This window comes from Lygodium microphyllum, chromosome 21 (assembly GCF_053477565.2).
Source record: "Lygodium microphyllum isolate KBCC chromosome 21, Lygodium_microphyllum_v1.1.10, whole genome shotgun sequence".
Taxonomy (NCBI): domain Eukaryota; kingdom Viridiplantae; phylum Streptophyta; class Polypodiopsida; order Schizaeales; family Lygodiaceae; genus Lygodium; species Lygodium microphyllum.
Genome location: NC_141155.1, coordinates 40869381 through 40891795, shown reverse-complemented (window position 1 = coordinate 40891795; position 22415 = coordinate 40869381). Strand labels below are relative to the sequence as shown.

General features: G+C 39.1%; 1 pseudogene; it reads left to right on the top strand.

Moving 5' to 3' along the window:
- The first annotated feature begins 18886 nt into the window (after positions 1-18886).
- LOC148017918 (heat stress transcription factor B-2b pseudogene) lies at positions 18887-19695 on the top strand (annotated as a pseudogene).
- The last annotated feature ends 2720 nt before the right edge of the window (positions 19696-22415 follow it).

Sequence of the window (22415 nt, the reverse complement as noted above, 5' to 3'; positions counted from 1 at the left end):
AAAAAAATTTGGCGTTCCGATATCGGAAGCTCAAGTTATTGTTGATTTCTTGACACTAGGTATATTGACACAACACCTAGACAACATACAAGGGGACACTATTTGACATTGTTCCACCCAAAAATCCAACCCAAGTCCATATCTTTTGAGATCGAGTATAACCCCATATAATAAGCTTCCCATAGAGCTATTAAGCATTGGAATTGGTGCTATATTTTGAGAGAAACATGGGATTAATTGACAAATTGTCTATTATAACATTACTGTCTCCTAATGGCCAGGAATAAGAAGAAAGATCCCATTACTGAAGCATTGAATGATGGTGTCAGGGACTTTCAAGAGGATCAAAATTACACAAATGAAGCCCATAATGTTGAACACATAAATGAAGATTTAAGCATTGGGATTGCTTATAGGACACATCAAAGAGACATCATGACATATATGAAGTGCATACATGTAATGATTATCTTTTATTGTCAAAAGCATTGGGACATATCAATGAAGACCTTTCTAAGGCTTTGAAGACTTTGAATGAAGGTTTAACACATATGAATTAAGGTTTGTTGCAAGGGATGGCACAAGTAAACAAGGGAATCTCTGATTTGCAGCAAAGCAACAAATCTTTATTCTAAGAACTCATCTCAGCCATAAAGGAAATTGGGAGCAAGTCACAACACGAACCTCAAACTATTGAAGACTCCCATGAAATTCCCTTTGTTGGTAATCCTTCCCATCCAAACAAAGAGAATTCTCAGCTAGTTATGCCCACTTTTGAAAGGGGAGAACCATCTAGAGTGAGGGGCAACCATCATCCTTCATAAATCCATGGCATTCATACCCAAAGGCCTTAGTTTAGCAGCCCAAAAGATAATCATAGACATGAAGGGAAACAAGACAACACTTTATGGGATAATTATTATCATGGATGTGAGCCTTCTACAATACTTTTTATCATCAGCCCACAAATGTACAAAAAGTAAATGCAGTCAACAATCAAGTTCATGAAGGTGGTAGGTATGATGAGAGAATATCAACCCATGACATCCCAAACCAAGAGCATATTTCAAATGGTCAACCTTCATCTCATGGTTTTGGACCACCTACTTTTAGGCAAAACTCATGGAACAAAGATTCATGGAGGCAACATTCTTTTGGACAGCCATCTTACAATGTAAAAGAATATAAGGAAAAGATCAATATCACTAATTTCAAAGGAGAAAACGTTTCACCTTTAGAATGGGAGGAGTGGATTAAGAAGCTTGAATTGTACTTCACCCTTTACCCTAGAAGTGAAAAAGCCAAGAATTTTTTCATAGCTCTTCATCTTGAAGGTTATATCCATACTTGGTGGTATTACATGCACAAGATTGGGCAAAACTTTGATACTTGGAAGGAGTTCAAGCAAGCAATGATCGATGTCTTTGTTTCTCCTTTGGAAAAAGAAAGGCTCCAAAGAAGATGGTATGCATGTGCTCAAAGAGGAATGTTCATTTGAGATTATTCCAACACCTACTTGAATCTTTCCATGTATGTTGAAGGCATTTCAGATTTTGCTTAGCTGAATAAGTGTTTTTGGTCTTGACCTTGCCCTATCATCAAAGGTAGGACCTTAACAACCAAAAACATTACATGAGGCCATACAATTGGCTGAAAGATACTCCTTGAAGTACAAGAGAGATACAATAAATTTCCAGCAAAGGAGTATGGGTAATAATGTTTCCAATCAACCTACAAGATATGAGAAAGTTTTCAGCCAATCAAGAGACTCTTTTAAGCAAGAAAACATGGGTTATAATAGTCACAACAATTATAATAGCAAAGTGTCAACATTTTCAACTTTTTATGCCTCTAAACACGGTGGAAATTATGCACAAAAATAGGGGCAAACTTTTAGAAATGTGGGTGAGACAAGAGGCACTTTTTCAAGAGTTGAAAATGCTCATAAACTGTCCCAAAACAGTTCTAACAGCAACTTCCTTCCTCACGATAAGCTTAGAGAAATGCATGCAAAAGGATTATGCTTCAAATGTGGGGAGAAGTGGTCACAAGATCATAAGTTGAAGTGTAAGGCTAAGAACTCAAAAATCAACATGGTGGTCACTCAAGATATGGAAGTTGAAGAAGAAGAAGAAGAAGATCAAGAGAGAAATTTACTGCATGTTGATGCATATCCAATGGTTGAAGAGGTTCATGAAGAAGAGCATGCCACCAATGAAGAAATCTATGATCCCATGGATGGATTTCCATTTGATCGAGTGGCACTCATGATTCTCATGCTTCCTTGTGTACCATTTCACATGATGCATGAGAGAGAGAGAGAGAGAGAGAGAGAGAGAGAGAGAGAGAGAGAGAGAGAGAGGAACAAAGGCTAGGCTAGAAGGGTAGCATCCATTGAACCAAAGACTATGAGTTTGACTCTCAACACTCCCCCTCAAGCTCAAGTGTGATACTTCACTCCAAGTAGCTCTGTGAAATGCATTAACTTATCTTTACCTGATGTCTTGGTAAAGATATCTACAACTTGGTCTTCTATCCTCGCATGGACCAAATTAATGTCATCTGCAATCACTTTTTCTATGATAAAGTGATAGTGTACCTCAATGTGCTTAGTCTTAGCATGATAGACAAGATTACTGGCTAGGAGCACACTACTCATGTTATCACAATAGAGTGTGACATGCTTGACTTCTTGCATGCCTAAATCGTAAAGAAGCTTCATGAGCCATGCTTTCTCACATGTAGCTAGTGCAGCACCTCTATACTCTCCCTTAGTACTAGAGAGTGCAACTGTAAGTTGCTTCTTACTATTCCAGCTTACCATACTACTACCAAAGGAAAATGCATACCTACTAGTAGATCTCCTATTATAGATACTTCCTACCCAGTCAGCATCTGTATATCCTGTAAGCTCCAAAGACTTACCATGCTCATGGAATAGACCATAATCTGATGTAGCCTTCACATATCTCAAGATCCTCCTCACTGCATCCAAGTGAGGCTTCATAGGCTTCTGCATGAATTGGCTAATCAGTCCAATTGAATAACTAAGATCTGGTCTAGTAATGGTAAGGTAAATCAGGCTACCCACCATTTGTCTATACATAGTGGCATTCACAATCTCATGTCCAACATCTGCAAGTAGCTTAACATTTTTGTCCAATGGAGTGCTCAAAGACTTGCAATCCAATATACCATACGTGGTTAACATGTCTTGTGCATACTACTTTTGCAACAACCAAGTACCATGAGGTGTAGAGACAACCTCAATCCCAATAAAATACTTCAGTTCACCCAAATCTTTGACCAAAAATTCAGCATGTAACATTTCCTTGATCTCTCCAATTCCTGTGACATCATCACCTTAATGATCAAGTCATCCACATAGATAACTAATATCATATAGCCAACCCTTGTATTCTTTGTGAATGGGCTATGATCAGCCTTGCCCATAGTGAAACCAAGTTTCTGTAATCATGCACTTATCTTAGCATTCCAAGCTCTAGGTGCTTGCTTCAATCCATACAATGCTTTCTTAAATCTACACACACATGTAGGAAATCTGGATGTACATAGCCCTCGGGCTGATCCATGTGAACTTCCTTAACCACATCACCATTGAGAAAAGCATTCTTCACATCCATCTAATACATACTCCATCCTCTAGATACTGCCAATGCAATTACTGTTCTCATGGTTGCCATTTTAGCAACCGAATTGAATGTCTCCTCATAATCAAGACCATATTGTTGTGCATACCCTTTTGCCACAAGTCTTGCCTAGTATCTTTCCGATGTGCCATCTAATTTGCACTTCACCTTGTATAACTATTTGCAACCAATAGGCATTTTTCCTTCAAGAAGATCAACCAAATTCCAAGTGTCATTTTCAGCCAAAGTTGATTATTCCTCATCCATTTCCTTACACCAATGATAATCTAAAATAGCTTCAAAAAACTTTATGGGTTCCTTGAAGCTTGTGACTTTTTCAATATATGCATATTGCCTCACTGTGTAGCCACTGTATGTAAGCCTATCCACAGGTTTCCTGACTCTTTTTTATCTCCTCAACTGAGGTGCAGTATGAGACTCTCCTCTCTCATGAGGTGGTATGTATCTATGTCTCATACCAGGGGTCACAACTGATGGAGATTTGGCTTTCATGGAAGAATTTCCAAACATCATTAAGTGGGAGATTATGAAGAAACTTTAAGAGTGGTGGTCATTTGAAGTTCACAAGAACAAGAAGAAAAAGAGTTGAAATTTGTTCATTGATGCTCAACAACAAGTTACATGGGATGCTTGGTACACTGACAACCTTTTGTTTTTGTCCAATTAGAAACCCATTTAAAGCTAGTGGATAGAGTGTTATTCAAAACCTATGCTATTGAAACCCTTCAAAGTTGATATTATCAGGATGATGGTACTATGGAAATCCTCAAAAGAATGAGTTTGATACCTTTAAAATTGAATATCTTCCTCTCTGTAGTGGACCGAAAGTTGAATTCAGAGATGTTGAAAAAAGGAAGTAGAAGAAATGTTGGCAAGAGAGTTCTCCAGAGACTAAAGCCCTTCTAATCATGTTGAGTATAGACAAAGTGGGTGGAGCTAACTCCTTGATGAGTGACACGATCAAGAGGCAAGCACTAGAACAAGTCCAGAGGTACGTGAGAAGAGAGAAGGTAAAAATCTAAGATAAGAACAAGCTAGTAGCAAAAGCCTCCTTTGATGCCCTTGCAACACTTTTTACAGAAGTCCCCATGGAGACTCCCCTTCCTAGTCAGATCCTTCTTGGAAATATTGATGATATGCCAGCAAATGTAGTCCGGTTGCCCATATTTAAGGGAGAGTACAATGAAGACCATGATCTTCTGTAGCTAAGTTCATGGTAGCATGTGTAGCCAACAATGCCAAAACCCCAAAGCATTGGTTGGCAATATTCCTTTCCACTTTCAAAGGCGTGGAACTTCAGTGGTATGAGAGACAAGCAGCAAGAACTTTTGGCACATGGGATAACCTGAAGTTGACATTCCTCACTAAATTCAAGTGTAAAGGTTTTAAAGAGCGGATACAAGAGGAGTTTGTGGACTTAAGTCAGTCCTCTGGTAAACAAATAGAAGCATATGTCTCCACAATGGAATCCATATTGAAGAGATGGACCAACCATCACTCAGATGAAGGCATCCACAATGGAGTTTTCCTTAGAGGCCTACAACCAGAAGTTTGTAAGTTTGTGGAATCAATAAGACTAGTGAGCCTTCAAGCTACAATGGAAGGTATAAGACTTTATGATGAAGTTGAAGCAAGGCTATAAGAGGATTCTTACCTCCTCCCATGCCAGGAATGGTATATCCACAAAATGCAACCTAAGGGATTGCTTTCTACCCCTATCCTCAGATGCAAACAATGCCGCAGTACGATGCACCAAATTCATAATGGCTATAGACTGCAATAACTCAAAGAATTGTTCAACCACAACAATAGTGGCCTCAAATAGTTCCCCCAATAGTGACTTAACAAGAATAGTGGAACCCTACCAACTAGAACTAACAACCTCTAGTTTCAACAAGAGCTCTAAATCAAAATCCAAAAAAATAGAGGACCCTCTAGATCAACCCAACCAGTCTATGCAATGATTATAGAGGCTTTCCATAACCCTATTGCAAGTATTCCAGGAGGTTAAAACTTGAAGGATTATTTGTCCAATTCAATTGCAAGTATCAAGCAAAAGCTTACATATGTGATTATAGAACAGCTGCAAATGTTGAAGGTGAATACCGCCAACATATCCAGTCCTGCAAGAGGTGGAAGAGATGTGATGCAATCTAATACATGGTGCAAGAAGTGCAATCAAGCATGACATTTAGCCATTGAATATTCTTGAAAACCAACTATCTTTGGGGCCTTCTATTCATACTATTTAGGAAAGAACCATATTGAGGCTAAAGATCCCATGCTATTAGACAAAATAACTATTGTACCTTTCAGACTGGATGATGTGTCATATCATATGCAAAATATCCTTAGGAAATCGATGAAGAAAAATAAGCCTTCCTTGAGTAGTGGCTCTTATTGCTCGAATTTACCCTTCTCAAGAGAGGATGATGAAAATGCACCTTACCAACAACCACAAGTCCTATAGCCCAAGCATAACTCAGAGGGGTCCTGTTGTGTGACATTCTTGGAGGCATCCTCAAAAGACAAGTCCTCGAGCCAAGAGAACTAATACCCAACCCAAAGTCAAAATAGCCCTGATATCATTTCATCATCCCAAAGTGCTAGCTAAGTCCCCATTGAAAGAGAAGCCAGTTCCAGTGGACCATCAAATGAGGAGGCCACTCCCTTGAAGGAATGAGATCTACACCTAGAAGCAGTCCATGGAGCCTTCATCTGCAAAGTGGAAGGTGAAAAGAAATTAACTTTCATGGATGCTAATGGCAGTAAACGCCACCTGAAGGTGGGTATCAGTCTTACAAAATAAGAGTTGTTGATCCTCCATGACCTTTTGAAGGAGAACTTGGATGTGTTTGCATGGTTGTATAAAGATTTGAAGGGCATTAATCCCATGGTGTGTCAACATCACATCGACCTAGAGCCTCATGCCAAGCTAGTGAGGCAAAGACAGAGGCATATGAATCAAAATTTTCCCTATTGAAAGTCGAATTGCTAAAACTCCTTGAAGTTGAGTTTATCTACCTGATGGCCAATAGTGAATGGGTTTTACCATTTGTGGTAGTACCCAAGAACAATGGAAAGCTTTGAATATGTGTGGATCTTTGAAATCTAAACTCGAAGACAAAGAAGGATAATTTTTCTATCCCTTTCATAGACCATCTACTAGACATATTGGCTGGACATGAGCTTTACTCCCTACTAAACGGATTCAATGGATACAACCAAGTTTAGATCGTGGAAGAAGATCAATATTCCAAGACCAATCCTTATAGAGTAATGTTTTTTGGGCTCTAGAATGCTTCTACTACCTTTCAATGGGTGATGATGATCACATTTCAAAACCATCTGCATGATTTCATTGAGGTATATCTAGATGACTTTTGTGTCTATAGCCCAATCCATGAGCATTGGGGGCACTTACAGTAGTGCTTTGACATATATCAACAATATGGAATCTTTCTCAACCCTGAAAAATGCATCTTTAGAGTCTCTTCAGGAGTTTTGTTAGGCCACATTGTCTCTGCACAAGGGATAGCAACACACCCTGTGAAGATTGAGAAGATTGCAGTTCTAATAGTGCCAAGTAACCTCAAATAATTGAGGAAATTCCTTGACCATGTGGCCTATTATAAACTGTTCATTGCACACTTTTTAATGAATGCAGCCCCCTTGCATAAACTCCTGAGAAAAGATGTAGAGTTTATGTGGATTCTTGATTATGCCAAAGCATTAAATACCTTAAAGCAGTGCCTGATTGAAGCACCCAACCTTCTAATTGGATGAAGGAATTCCATGTGTACACTGATGCATCTCTAGAAGGGTTAGGCATAGTCTTATGTCAAAAGGGCTTCTTGAATTTAGATCAACCTATCTATTATGCAAGCCGAAAAGTAAGTGATCATGAAAGAAACTACACATGATGGAGCTCGAATGCCTAGCAATGGTGTTTGCCTTAGAGAAGTTTCCACACTACCTATTTTTGATGAACTTCAAATTTTATATGGAGCATGAGGCATTGTCATTTCGTGATAAATAAGGAAGATGTGAAAGGCGGAATGATGAGATGGCTTCTTTTTTTTCAGGGGTTTGACTTTGAGGTGGTTACCAAACTTGGTCACTCCCATGTCCTGGTTGATCATTTGTCGCAAATCCCTCAGAGCGACGAAGAGGAGAAGAATGACCTAGACCTCCCTAATGATTCCCTCTTTCTGGTTGAAATTGTAACCCCATGGTATGTAGGCAAAGCCAACCTCTTGGAAACTCAATAGTATCCTCCTAGTATCTCCAACCGTGAGAAGAAGAAGCTTCTATTGGAATTAGCCCCCACACCTTGTTAGGTGGTGCTTTGTACAAGAAAGGCAAACATGAAATTATGTGAAGATGTGTGGCAGGAGATGAAATTGAGATAGTTATAAAAGCATTCCATGATGAGCCCTGTGGAGGATACTTCATAGGACAAGCGACAGCCAAAAAAGCTCCGCTCACAGGATATTGGTGGCCTACATTACACAAAGATACCTATGACTACTACAAACATTGTGATGCTTGTTAGCATACAGGAAAGCCTACCAAAACTAGGACTATACCCTACAACACATCCTTCCCCTAAAGCTGTTCAAGGAGTGGGACGTTGACTTTATTGGCCCCATCAATCCACCAACTAGAAAGAAGCAGAACATATACATTTTGGTTTGTAATAGACTATGTGATGAAGTGGTGTGAGGGCAAAGCTTTTAAGCGGGATGGGGGAAATGTTGTGGCCCTGTTCTTGTATGAGAACATCTTTACCCATTTTAGCAATCCCCTAGAGCTAGTAAGTGACAAGGGTAATCACTTCCTTAACAAGATTATTGAAGAATTAACAAAGTTGTACAAGATCTGCCATTGCAAGTCCATGCCTTACTATCCCAGAGCCAATGGCCAAGTCGAAGTTACCAATCACATCCTCTGTTCAATTTTGACGAGGATTGCTGCACATCACCTGATTGAGACGAGCGACTTACAGAGGCCCTTTGGGCATACAAAATCTCCCATAACATTGCTATAGGACACACACCCTTCCAGTTGGTATATAGTATAGAAGTCGTGTTCCCTGTTGAGTTAGAGCTACCCTCTCTGCGAGTGGCTATTAAAGAATACCTAGGCAATGATAAGTTAGAGCTACCCTCTGTGCGAGTGGCTATCAAAGAATGCCTATCCTGACAATCACCATTTTTTATAGCCCCTTCATCCCTTGCGTGTATTGGTAAGTCTTTGTCTATTGCTCCTGATAGCCATCATGCTCATCTTGATGAGGTGGCCTCATTCTTCTAGCCCCTCACAACCACCTCACACCCATATTTTGCTCCCTTCTCATCTATTCCAATAGAGGTGGCAAGGATGATTTTGATACATGGTGTTCCTACCATTCTCCTCTTGAAAATAATTTTTAAAAAAATAAAAGAGAGAGAGAGAGAGAGAGAGAGAGAGAGAGAGAGTGTGTGTGTGTGTGTGTGTGTGTATATATATATATATATATATATATATATATATATATATATATATATGTATATATATATCGATCATGGAAGAAAATGAATACAATCCCTATCATACCGACCTATCCTTCGAAAAAAGGTGAAAACACCCTCAATAGTTTTTTTAGAAAAACAAAAAAAAGAAAGAATAAATAAAAATTGTTATGGGAGAAAATGAATAAATTTCGTGTCATAATAGGCCTCATTCCAAAAAAAGATAGCGAACACCCTTGGATGGGAAGCTCACTTTATGGAAAAGGTGGAAACACCCCGCAATACATATCAGCTAAATCATTAGTTGACTTTATAGGATGTAGTTTCGAAGCCGCCTCCCTCGGTGTGTTGTATCATGCAACTCCATTATTAGATCTAACTCTAGCAAAAGATATCTCTCACTTGCAATCAAAAGTCCAGATTTGTTGGCTACCTCCTAGAGCAGGACTTTTCATTAAGCAATACAAGTGGACATCATCAACCAAACGAAGTCGAACTTCACCGACAATCCGTCAAGTGATGTGAACTTTCATCCTAGCTGGATGGGGATGTGAGTATGGGCTTCCCTATGTATTTATCAGACAAGTGTGAGACGACAAAGGGTGGGGTGAGTGACCAGTCTTTACCCTGTAAATCTATCAGAGAGGTGAGACATGTGAATGGAGCATTAGACGCATGGGCTAGGCCTCTCCATGTACAATACATAATATGTTCCTGTGCACGTCACTATAAGGTTCCTTGGCCTTCCTTCTCGCACATATGCTGTCATAGGGTGAGATGCACTATTACACCATCAATTGTGCACAAGGCATACAACTTTTACATAAGTGGTAGTGTAAGGATTACATCAATGGGTGCGAGGAACTCGGCTACCCTCATGTATTCATCAATAGAGCATGAAGCTGAGGGGGGGATTGAGCATGGTCAATTTCCCTTTTATCAGATGAGAGGTGAGGATTAAGGGACATTACAACAATTGGAGCTAGGTACATCTTTGTTTCCCTATGCACATACGGGACATACCTTTGCTATCACTATACACATCACTCTATTCAGTGCACTGCACTACAAGGCTCCATGGCCTTGCTTCTTGCACCTATGCTAGATGGGTTGGAATGCATTGATGCACCATCAATTGTGAATACTGGCATACTCCTTCTGAAATATCCCTTTTTTTAATTTCTAGACTAGGCATGAGATACGAGTTCCCATCCTTCTTCGAGCTATGTGAGCTATGGGGCAAGTGACTGATCTATCATTACAACACGAGTGTCTGTTGAGATTAAGTGCGTGTACCTCACCATCGATGGCTTACCGGATCTTTCTTGATAACTCTACCTCCCTAGGTGTTGCTATATGGTCCCTACCATGTCACAAGCATTCTATGGCAAGCCTTGGTCCCTCATGTGGATGACTTCGACTTCCCAACGCATGTCAACGATGATCTCTATCAACTAATTGAATGGGCCAAGTGTTTCTAACCTTATCTCTTGTGTTCATTTCTATGTGCTATGTCTTAAGTGTGGGGACATATAGATATGGGTCTTGAACTAGTATTAGGCCCTTGGTGATTAGTCAACCCGATCTATTCATGTTCTAAGTGTGGGGACACGTCCTTGCGTATCTTGGTTGCCTACATTTGTGAACACCCTGTTAATTGATCCTTATATGATACCCTTTTTTTTAATATCCTACTAGGGTCCCTTCCCCATCCACCTAGCATGTTTTCTCCCATTTGTGAGGTCTCAATTATTTTCTCATTTTGTTGATCCTCCAAGTGAATGCACCCTATGCTAACCAAAATTGCAATATGATCCTATAGCCTTGTTTTCCCCTTTGAATTAGCCACTTTTCCTTTCTATGGCCCTCAGTTCCGAGCAATGGTTCATGGGTTATTCCTTTTTGAAGAATTTTACGTGAATCAGACGTGTTTCCATGCTAACACGCCTTTTTTTACACCAGAACCATAGTTTGATGTGATAGACCTGATCTTTCCCTTTCCTTGACACTTTTTCTTTTTACAGCCCCTCTTTTCAATGCACGGATTAGCCATTATTTATTTTTGTGTGTTTACATGTTTTCGATGAACACATTTTTTTCTAGTCAAGCTGGCATTCTATTTGGATAGCCTCGAGCTATTAGTCCCTCGGACATCTTTCCTTTTTTCTCTCCCTCATTTTGACCATCTAATTTTTTGTTATTAATTTTTACTTGTGTTTTTTAAACACATTTTTACTCTTTTCTCCATGTAAACATGCCTTTCTTCCATTGGAATCGCGTTTTGATCTAACAGCCCTGTCGCCCACCATTCCTTCGACATTTTTCCTTTTTGTTGCCTCTTGTTTCAACTTACAAATTGTTTGAAATTAATTTTTGTTTAGATTTTTGGGTTTGTTTTTATCATTTCTTCCATGGAACCTCCCCATTTTCTATTAGAACCATGTTTTAACTAGATAGCCCTATTCACCTTGTCCGCCCAAACATTTTTTCATCTTGCAATTTTTCATTATGACTTTTTGTTTTTTTTTGTTATTAATTTTAGTTATATATTTTCATTTTTTCCATGAGAACAGGTTCTATTCGTCGAACTACGTTCTAACATGATAGACATGTTTGATTCCTCATTACGGACAAATTTCCTTCTTTTTGCATTTCGTTCTAATGTCTGACGAATTTTGCAGAATTCCTTTTCATGTGATTTTTTGTGATTGGTTTTTCATGTGTTTCCATGTGAACCCCCCTTTTGGCTATTGAATGCCCCGATCGCATTGTCCATATCATGTCTCCCATTGCCTTACCCAGTTTTGCTTTTCATGGTATCCTCATTTGATGCTTGGATCCCTCTGAATTAATTTTTCCATTCAATTTTTTCTTTTTCACTCCCTATTTACTGTGTGCTCATCCAATTTTCACCTTGAAACGCATTCTAGGTATTTGACATGTCACATTTTGCTGCCCCAGGTTCTCTCTCGCTCCTTTCTATTCTTGTCAATGTAAATTTTTTACCCCTGCCTGTGTTTATGCACAAGACAAAAGGCACGCTTTTGTTTTTTTAATTATTAAAATATAATTTTTATTTAAATAAATATTTTTTTAAAAAATCAAATAACTTTTAAAAAAAATTTACCCCCTCCCCAATCATCGTTCTCCTCATCCCTCCCTCCTTCCTTCTCTCTCTTCCCTCTCTCTTTCTCTCTATTGACCACCACATGAAAGCTCTTGTGCATGGTGGAAATTTTGTGCCTGTTGATCGTGTTTTGGGTTCCATTCCCTTGTGAATGCACCTTGTAAGTCCCCCTCACATGCACCTTACGGTCTTTATCGTGATTTGCTACTGTTCACGCAAGAGTGCATGTGTGTTTGATCATGTTCATGTGTGCGTGTGTTGTAAGTGCCCCATTCACGCATGAGGATGCGTGTCCCATTTCGCCTATGCCACAAGCTATTGTTCACACGTAGCCACCATCATGTATCACATTGTCCAGATCCTAATTATTTTAATTCCCCTCATTTAACAAAATGAAAAAATCATTTAAAATTTAGAAAACCTTGAAATTTCCATAAAAATAATAAAATCGTTCAAAAATGAGAAAAATAAGAAAAATTATTCTTAAAAATCTAAAAAATTCCAAAAAAATATTTCATAATTATGCGCATTCACAAATATAAAAATGTTCAAAAACACATTCAAAAATATTCATTTATATTTAAAAATAACTCTAAAGGAAAAAATGCTTATAATTTTTGAGAAAGTTTTTAAAATTTGGCTATTTATATTCTTAAAATTTCATTAAATTTTCATTTTCACATTCCCAATGTTTGTGTAGTCGTTTTGTTACTCAAACTTATTTATTAAAAAAACAAACAAGAAAAATAAATCATTCAAACAACCAATCAAAATGCTTCGAGCCCCGTTCACATCAAATGTGAAATGACATCTAAAACCAAATTTTGAACACATCCCAATACACAATTCCCAAAATCATAAGGACTATCCATCACATCTATCAGAAGCCTGCATCCAAGTGTTTGTCTTGAGAACTATTCACTATGTTTGCTACCAGAATCCTATAGGGGGTTAAGCTTAAATCCTATGGAGTTTTCCTACAAAAGATTATTCAATTGGCACCTCCCCCATGTGGCATTCATGTGCCTAATCCTGTTTCACTTCCATAGCAGTTTCCTCTTGTTTATTCTCCTCCTATGGAAGTCAATTAAGATATTTACTAGATATACCCCCTATCAAAATCATTTGAAAGAAGCGCTTTACACATGGTGCTTCTAATCCTCTAAATGTTCCAACCCTGATAGTGCATATTTTGATACTTTGAGGTGTTTATTAGCTCCCTTCCCTCGTTCGTGTCTTGTACCAACTTATTTGCAACACAACAGGAAGGACAACTAGATTCGTAGATTCCTACTTCCTTGCAAATAGTGATTTCTGGATCTATGCTTTCGCAGCTAGTTTCTGGTGTCATTAGGGCCGACAAACGTTAAAAGCGGCACTTTTGTTAATCCGTGGATTAAGGAAAGGTCCAAAGAGATTTTTCCACGTGGACAAAATTATGGTATTCTTGTCTCCTTTGTTTTTGAGATAGTAGAGTTCATTTTGTGGTTCTCCCCTCCTATTTAGCCAAAATCTTCAAACCCTGACAAGTTTTGGTAGTCCCAACGGCCCCTATTAACTAATAAAAACTGACAAAACCTTTGGCAAAGACATGAAAAAGTTAAGTTAATCAAGATCATTTTTAGAATCGGGAGAAATTTCAAAGTTCTTGGCGCTCGTAGTATTTTTAATCTGTCTCCTTGACCTCTCTCTTTAGGTTTCTTTCTCTCCACATTGTCTGCATACTCGTTGTCTTTTACGTGGCATCCACAAGACGTCCTTCTCAAGAGAATTTTCAAAGTTATTGGCACTCGTAGTTTTTTTAATATGTCTCCTTAACCTCTCTCTTTAGGTTTCTTTCTCCGCACATTGTTTGCATACTTGTTGTCTTTTACATGGCATCCACAAGATGTCCTTCTCATTCTATAAACTCTTGCGCCATGTATAGCAAGAGCGCAAATGGAGAATGGGAGCCCAAAACATTTACTATAAATGATTGGGTTACAATGCTACCATCTTGTAGGGTTTCTCACAATGTGAAAAAAACAAAACAAGGGGATATCAAATATCATTGGAAGGGACGTATCTTTGCCGTCAAAACCATGCCTCAAGGCTGGTTTGCTTTGGTGCAACATGTTTACATGGCTAGAGATATGCACTTGGCTCCACAGGAATGTTTTTCCCAACAAGTACACTATAAGCTTGAGTTGTAAAATATACGTGAGTATATGGTTTTGTTTGAAGGATACGCTAAATAATGGATTATTAGTTGTAGATATCTTTCCATCAACAAGTTTCGAGTGGCAACTTGTGGAGAGCCTCAATGGAGCATTCCATGCCATTCTTAAAGAATTTGCAGACATTATTTATGCTAATCAGACCATGAGTTTTTTTTTCATGAAAGTGGAATTTTTATGTATTATGCACAATATGTGGTTCCTTCAAGAGTAGGTGCGTATGGATACCTTGAAGATCTGCAGTTACCAAGCCTCTCATCTTTGGAATGGGAGATGCTTGATGAAGCAACAATGGAGAGTTTTAAACTCAAAATTGCACAACGTATTCAAAAGGCTATGAGTCCTGGAAGGATCTCCAAAAGAGTACGCTTATCGTGGTTTTTACCCTTGCATGTTTTTGTAGCTTGCTTTAAAACAACATGTTTACAACAGACGAAGGTTTCATGGCTAAACAAAAAAAATTTAGAGGAATATTTGGACAAAACTTTAGGTCTATTGTTGGAAAGTCGAGGAATCTAACCACAAAGGTGACTTTATAAGGTGCAATGTGTGCCCTCAATCATTGGGTTTATCCTATAATATATCTCGACAATCTCTTATCATAGGTTTTGATTATAAAAGATACAAACTTAGATTGGGTGCTTGGGTTCCTCTAGATTCAGATATTGATTGTAAGACATTAAAATTTACACTACAAGTTACTGCACAAGAAGTAAAAGAGGTGAACATTACTTCAAAGTGGAGTCTTAAGGATGTAAGAGACACCTTGGAGTTTCTAGACAATGTTACTCCTAGATATAACTTCAAGCTAAATGGTGACATGTAATTGGAAAAAGAGCTGAGAGCTATGTATCATGCATGAGTTGTTTGCCTCCTAGTGTTGTGAGTTTCGGACCATAAATATGCATGTACAAATAATTTTGAATATTTCTTTTGCTCACAAATATTGTTGTCATAAACATGGAATTATACACATTGAGAAGTACTATTTAAAAAAATATTAGTATAAGCTTTGCAATGATTCTGTGAATAACAAATCATCACTTGTGGACCAAAATGATTTCATTATATCATGAGTTACAAAATTGCAGTACAATTTAATAGGAAAGACTTGGTACATGCTTTATAATTCTATATGATTCTATGAACAAAAAACGTCTTTCATGGATAAGATCAATATGACATATCAATACATTTTGGGTCAAAATATTGCACTATAGATGCATATACAAGGGGAATGTTACTTCAGTACAAATAGACAAATTGATAATTATAAGGCTATTCTTTAGCTTTTGTAACGAAGGGGACCTAGGAGATAGAAGGAGAGAAGGGAGAGACTGCAGAGAGGAGAGAGAAAGAGGGTGACAAGGAGAGAGAAAGACTAGGAGTAGAGAGAGAAAGGCAAGAAGAGGAGAGAGAAATGGCTAGCAGCCATGGAAGGACAGGGAAGAAGGTGAAGAAGGTGAAAGGACAAATGTGTATTCATCAAATGGTGCCTATGCAGTGTCCCTTACACCTTTTATACTTAGGTCAACTTGACGTAAGTATTTCCCCTCCATTATAATTCATCCCCACTCAAAATGAAGTTTTTGTCCTAAAAAACAAAGATTATACTTATTGGTATAGCCAAGTAGTGGGCTGCAGAGTACTACTCTGTATAGCATTACAAGTGGCAAAAGGTAGTGGGGGGGTCCTTGGCATAGACCCAGTAAAAGATTGCCTAATATTCAAGAGTAGTACTAGTCTATGCAGAGGGTCAAGGTCAGCCTGTAGCCACCCAGATCAAAAGGGAAAGTGGTATCGCTGCCATGCATTGGATAAGCTTTCATAAGGTCAAAGTCAAGTAGAGCTGGAAGCATGATCAACATGGTTGTATTCTCTAGCTCTTCCATAAGCCTCTCAGGCATCACCATGCTCTGTATGACTGAAGCATATGAGGATGAAGTCACCATTGCATGGACTGCATCAACCCCTAAGTGTTGCATATTTATGGAGCCTGCATTCTTAGTGATGTCCAAGCATTTAAACTGCAGGTCTGTGGAGACTGACGGGGCTCCCGCATGGGGTCATGATCATCCAAATCCACATACTGCCCATTATCTGCTTTCTTGAATTGAGGTTCTTGTTGTGGACCCATACCAAAATGGTCTTCAACAAGATCTTCCCCATCCTTTCATCATAATATTCTAATACCAAGAGTATTTTGATAGTCTTTGCCCTGCATGTGGCTTGATGATTACAAGATATTGGCTTAGCACATCGATAGCATAAGCCCGCAGCATGCAACTCCCGTATCGTATCACTAGTAAGGTGTCTAATGCGTTTAGCCTTAGATAGCAATTTACACACCTGCACATCACCATTGGTCAGCTCAGGAATAGTTCTGACATGCTGCTCATGTACAACAGATGGTTGCCATGCTCATGACCATAATGCTCATGCTGTTCATATGGATGGTCATACCAATGTGGCTGTTGCTCACAATGATATTCATGTTGTCCATATTGCATATGGTGATAATAGCCCTGCTGCGCATCACACGCATAACTGTCATAAGCATGCTACCTTTGATAATTGATCCCACAACATTGGTCATGCTGTCCATAATCTCTATGAGAATGCATGTCACAAAAATGTTCATGCTGCTGTCCAAATACATCTATTTGCTGTTGCCTACTACCAAAACTTTGGTCATATTGTTGCCCATAAACATGCTACCCAAGATTGCATGATGACTGTCCAACATGATTACAATGGTGTCCTTGCATCCTAGGCTGACCATAAGTATGATGATTGGCAAGTCCATGAGCATAGGTATTGGCATGATGTCGGTCATAATCACTTGCTTGTTGCTGATCAAAGCTAGAAGGGTACTGATAAGCATAACCATTATTGTCACATCCATAAGAACTGGGCTGCTCAACTAAGAGAGCTTCACAAGTATAATCATAACGATGTTGCTGAAGAGGTGGATGCTCATAAGCATAAGCATGTTGTCCATAATAGCCATTCTGCTCCTAAGGTTCAATGGAATGATACTCTGCATTATGATATGGTACATCATATTTATAAGCATTAACATGTTGTTTAGATGTACTTGCATACTGCTCATATTCATTTGCATGTTGTTGCTGTTCATATTCATAAGATGCATGTAGATCATAGTGTGTACCATCAACATATACATGTTGGCCATAAGCATAAGCATTTGATTCAAGTCTTGCTCTTTTTTCTATAACCCCCTTCATAAGAGCAATACACCGATCAGCTAAAACTCCAAGTTTGTCAATATTAGCCTGTGTTTGAAGCCAACCTTGTTCGCTAGAGCTGGAGCTATTGATCTCAGCTGCCATTGTAGTCAAGTTGCTTTCAAAATATTCCAAAGCATGACAGAAGTCAGCTATACAGCAATATCATGAATCATAAATCCTCAAGAATGCAGAGGTATCTCGTGGTTCTTGTAGCAAACTTTACCAACAAGAGATATGTTGTTCTTGTCCTTGTCTGTGTTGGTGAATTTTAGGACCTCAATCCACTGATTGATTTTCAATTGTATCAAGCTTGCATTTGATAAGACCTTTTGAAGTCTGAAAGGTTTAGCTGCAGATTTCAAGACATAGCTTGCAAGTATGAGGGCATCATCATCAAGTGTGGAAGAACTGTTTCTGTGTCCTCTCTAGTTATGCTGAGTTGCTTTCTTCTTCAATTATGCTACCACTATGAACATGTGCTCCAAATCTGTAACCTTGCAATGAATGAACCAATCACAATAATTAACCTCTCTCAAGAAAACCAGCAAAAGCCAAGCCTTCAGTTGCAAAGTAACTTACAACCAATGAAATGGAAAATCTGTAATCTGCTACCCCTGAACAATCAAGGAAGGTGTGTACTGTTCAAGTAGACCAATGCATATCAATGCTGCAACTCCACACAAAGCATTGGTTGTTTCTAGTAGACAACTACAAAGGCTTCATATCCTTCACAAGCATACATTACTCCTCCCTCTGCTTCACAGACATTTGCAAACAACACTGATCAGTGAACAGCATCTGCTAACATCTGTCAGTCCCAGCTTGTAATGCCTATGAAGTAGACTTCCTTGTCCTCTCTGCTTCTTTACTCGTCCATCTGTTTGAACAGTAATTGAATTACACCATGCATCATACCTCGGAATTTACTCCATGATCACTTTTGTTCACTGCTCAATCGAACTGCCTTGCCGAAACACTCTCAGTCTGACGCAAGTACAGCTTGCATGGAATTGAGGTTGTGAGGATTCCAAACTTGTCCCACGTCAATGAAGATGACCAGAAAAGATGGGTGGAACTTACAGGTAGGGATCTGAACTTTGTTTTGCCAATGGAGGCAGGAGATTTTTCTGCTTGGAGGACCCTCCCATGCACAGATTTGGATTTTGAAAGGTCAGATTTCTGCTCATTGAGCAAGTGCTCTAATGGATCATCTAAGAAACAACAGTCACCTAAATCTAGTCCAGGTGACTTTGATGTTTCTACTCTAAGTTTTTCTTGCAAGTTGATTGGCCAGGTTGGTGGGAATAGTTTCAGTGTCTTCTCATTGCAGAAAAGAAAATGCAAGTACAGCTTGCCGTTCTTCTTGCCTGCTAATGCCTACTCCAATCATCAGCCATCTGCATTGACAGCAGTGTTGCTGAGCCGCAAAGATCAGGGCCTGCACCATTCCTTACAAAGACATATTAACTAGTTGATGACCCAATGACAGACGATATCATTTCATGGAACGATATAGGCAACACATTCATTGTACGGAGGCCTCTTGAATTTTCAAGAGATATTTTACCCAATTTCTTCAAGCACAACAATTTTTTGAGTTTTGTTCGCCAGTTGAATACTTATGGCCTAACGATTACTTTAGGAAGGGGGAGCGGCATCTACTCAGTGATATTCACAGGCGCAAATCTTCATAGTCAAATATTGCAGCAACACTTCCATCCAAAAGGTTTGTTTCCCCAATCAATTCTGGTGATGATTAGGCAACGTCCTTAAGTTCATCTCCACTTTCATCACTAAGATATCCCCCCAACAGCAAACATTGTTGAAACTGAGAGGTTGAGAAAGGAAAACTCAAGGCTTCTTTTGGAGCTTTCTTTCTTGCGCAAACTTTGTAGTGACCTACTTGTGTACATTTAGAATCACATCAGATGTCCATCAGAAGATACACGTCGCATTGCTAGGATTCTTTACTCTGATGCAAACTAGCAAATTTCTGTTTGTACCAAGGCTAATACCTTTTTGGAAGCTTCTGAGAAAGCATCAACTTCGAAGCTCTTTGGAGTGCCGCTGCTATCTAGGAAAAGGATTGAAATGGTATCTATGGGAACAGAGAATCAGTTGATAAAGGGAGCAGCTTGTTCTGTTTCTCTGACGAAGGAAGAACGGACACAGCATGCTGAAAGACGACACTTGCCTTGATTTCGATGCCAACTTTCTTAGCAAGTATGAAGCCAAGCGAGCGTAGGTCCCTTTTGGAATGACTGCTCAGAGAGGTTAAAGAGGATGACACCAACAAGACCTCGATAATCAGCATCAATCACACCTGCCCCTACATCAATCGAGTGCTTCCATGCCAAACCAGAACGGGGAGCCAAGCAAGCGTAGGTCCCTTGAGGGATAGCGATGGATAGGTCTGTCCTTATAAGTGCCTTGCCTCACCAGGGACAATATCAACATAGGCGCTGGAAATGTCGTATCCGATTGCAAGCTCGAAGCCGCGAGAAGGTAAGACGACGTTGCACGAGAGCTTCTTGACAAGGAGCTTGGGAGGGGCTAAGGAGCTATGAAAGCTTGAAAGAGAGCTTGGGAAGAGGAAAGGAAAGGCCTCTCTTCAAAAGTAACCCTGACTTAAGCCTTCCCTAACTGCTATTACCACTCTTTTACCAAAATACCTTCAAAATTGGTCTGAGCTTGCAAAACGAGCTGCCATCTTTGTCTGTTTGCCTCCATTTTTGGTCCAAGCTCCATTTAAGACTCCAAGAAAGGCTACCATGGTCTTTATGGTCTTCATGAAAGTTGCCATTAATGCTCCTTCCTGTGTACTTGAAAAGTAGGGTTTATTGTTGGAAAATGAGACTAGATTTGAGGGAAAGGAGAGAGAAAGGAAGGATCTAAAAACTAGGCTCTGATACCAACTGTAATGAAGGGGACCTAGGAGAGAGAAGGAGAGAAGGGAGAGATTGCAGAGAGGAGAGAGAAAGAGGGTGACGAGGAGAGAGAAATACTAGGAGTAAATAGAGAAAGGCAAGAAGAGGAGAGAGAAATGGCTGGCAGCCATGGAAGGACAGGGAAGAAGGTGAAGAAGGTGAAAGGACAAATGTGTATTCATCAAATGGTGCCTATGTAGTGTCCCTTACACCTTTTATACTTAGGTCAACTTGACCTAAGTATTTCCCCTCCATTACAGCTTCTCCATCCTTAAGACTTTCTCCTTCATCCATCATCACTAGTTTCCTCTTAGGTGTTTTCTTTCATTTCTCGAAGAACTTAATTACCTCAAGCACTCTTTTCTCCTTAGGCTTTAGAGGAGATGGACTGAATTTCAATGGGGGAAAGCTTAGGCATGCCCTTCATTTTGTGCCCCTTTTGCTTGGACCTTGGAGACTTCTTTTTCTTGGTGGTTGCCATTTTCTTGCATTTGCCCTTCATTATTGCCTATCCTTTGGAATTTTTAGCTGCTGGGAAAGGGGAATCTGGATCCACCGGTGTAATTGCCATATCCAAAACTAGTTCAATACACCTCTCTCGTATCCACCACATGTATGCCTCAGGGTAGTCTTTGCATTGTAACAAAGCACACAAATTATTTGAAGTAGCAAGAGACTTTCACTATGAAAATGATAAATCACAGGAGACTTACATTCACCCCCTCTACATTCAATAACTTTGAATCTATTATGCTCGAAGCATTTGAAACAACTCTCCACCCACAACTATGTACGCCATTTTGCAATGGGACCTGTTGAAGCAGAAACTTGAAATATCTCTAAGATAAGCAATGCTTTCAAAGCTAGTGTCCAAGTGGGTAGTAACAAGTCTAGTAGCACTGCACATATTAACTTATTAGCGAATATTATAAACTTTATCTAATAAAGATAAAATAAAGAGTGTTTATTGACAATACATCTTTGATTGGCCATGGATTCTTGAAAGAGAATTCATAAAAATGACCTCCCTTGCAGGAATATCGATATAGATTAGGCTCCAAGGACCTCTACAAACCAGAACACAAGTGAGCAATAATAACCTTAAAGACAAATCATCAAGAGATAGAATGTTGAAGAGCGTACCTTTCAATATATGGAAAAAAAATATGATGGTTTGTGACACTATTGAAGTCCTTGAAAGACATTGCAATATTTGAATCAGATTTTGAAAACAAATCCAGTGAGAGAAGTGGATCAATAACAAATATACTCTTAGCAATATTAATGCTAAGATAAGCAACATATGCCCTGTATACAAAGTAAAGACTGAAAAAGAAAATGAGTACAATATAAGGACCCTTGGAAAAATTCATTATAAATAAAGAAGCAAAAGGCCTTACCTCAAACAATAATAAACTATTGAATCTGTAAGTTGAGTATCCTTTTTTTCAAATAGGATCTTATCCTCTGGAGAAATACTAAGGTATTCTTCTTTCTCAAGACTAACAGAAACATTCACGACCATTTGGCCGTACACTTTCCCCATCCTTTGGTAGTTCATTGGACCAAGAGTCAAAATATTTCTATGGCAGATCAAATCCTCATTTTCTGTTGCCTCTTTCGTTTTCTCCTCTATGACAAATTCCTGCTTACTTGCAACCCTTGTAGGATACAAATGTGTAACCTCTTCAATCTTGGGTGCTGGTGGCT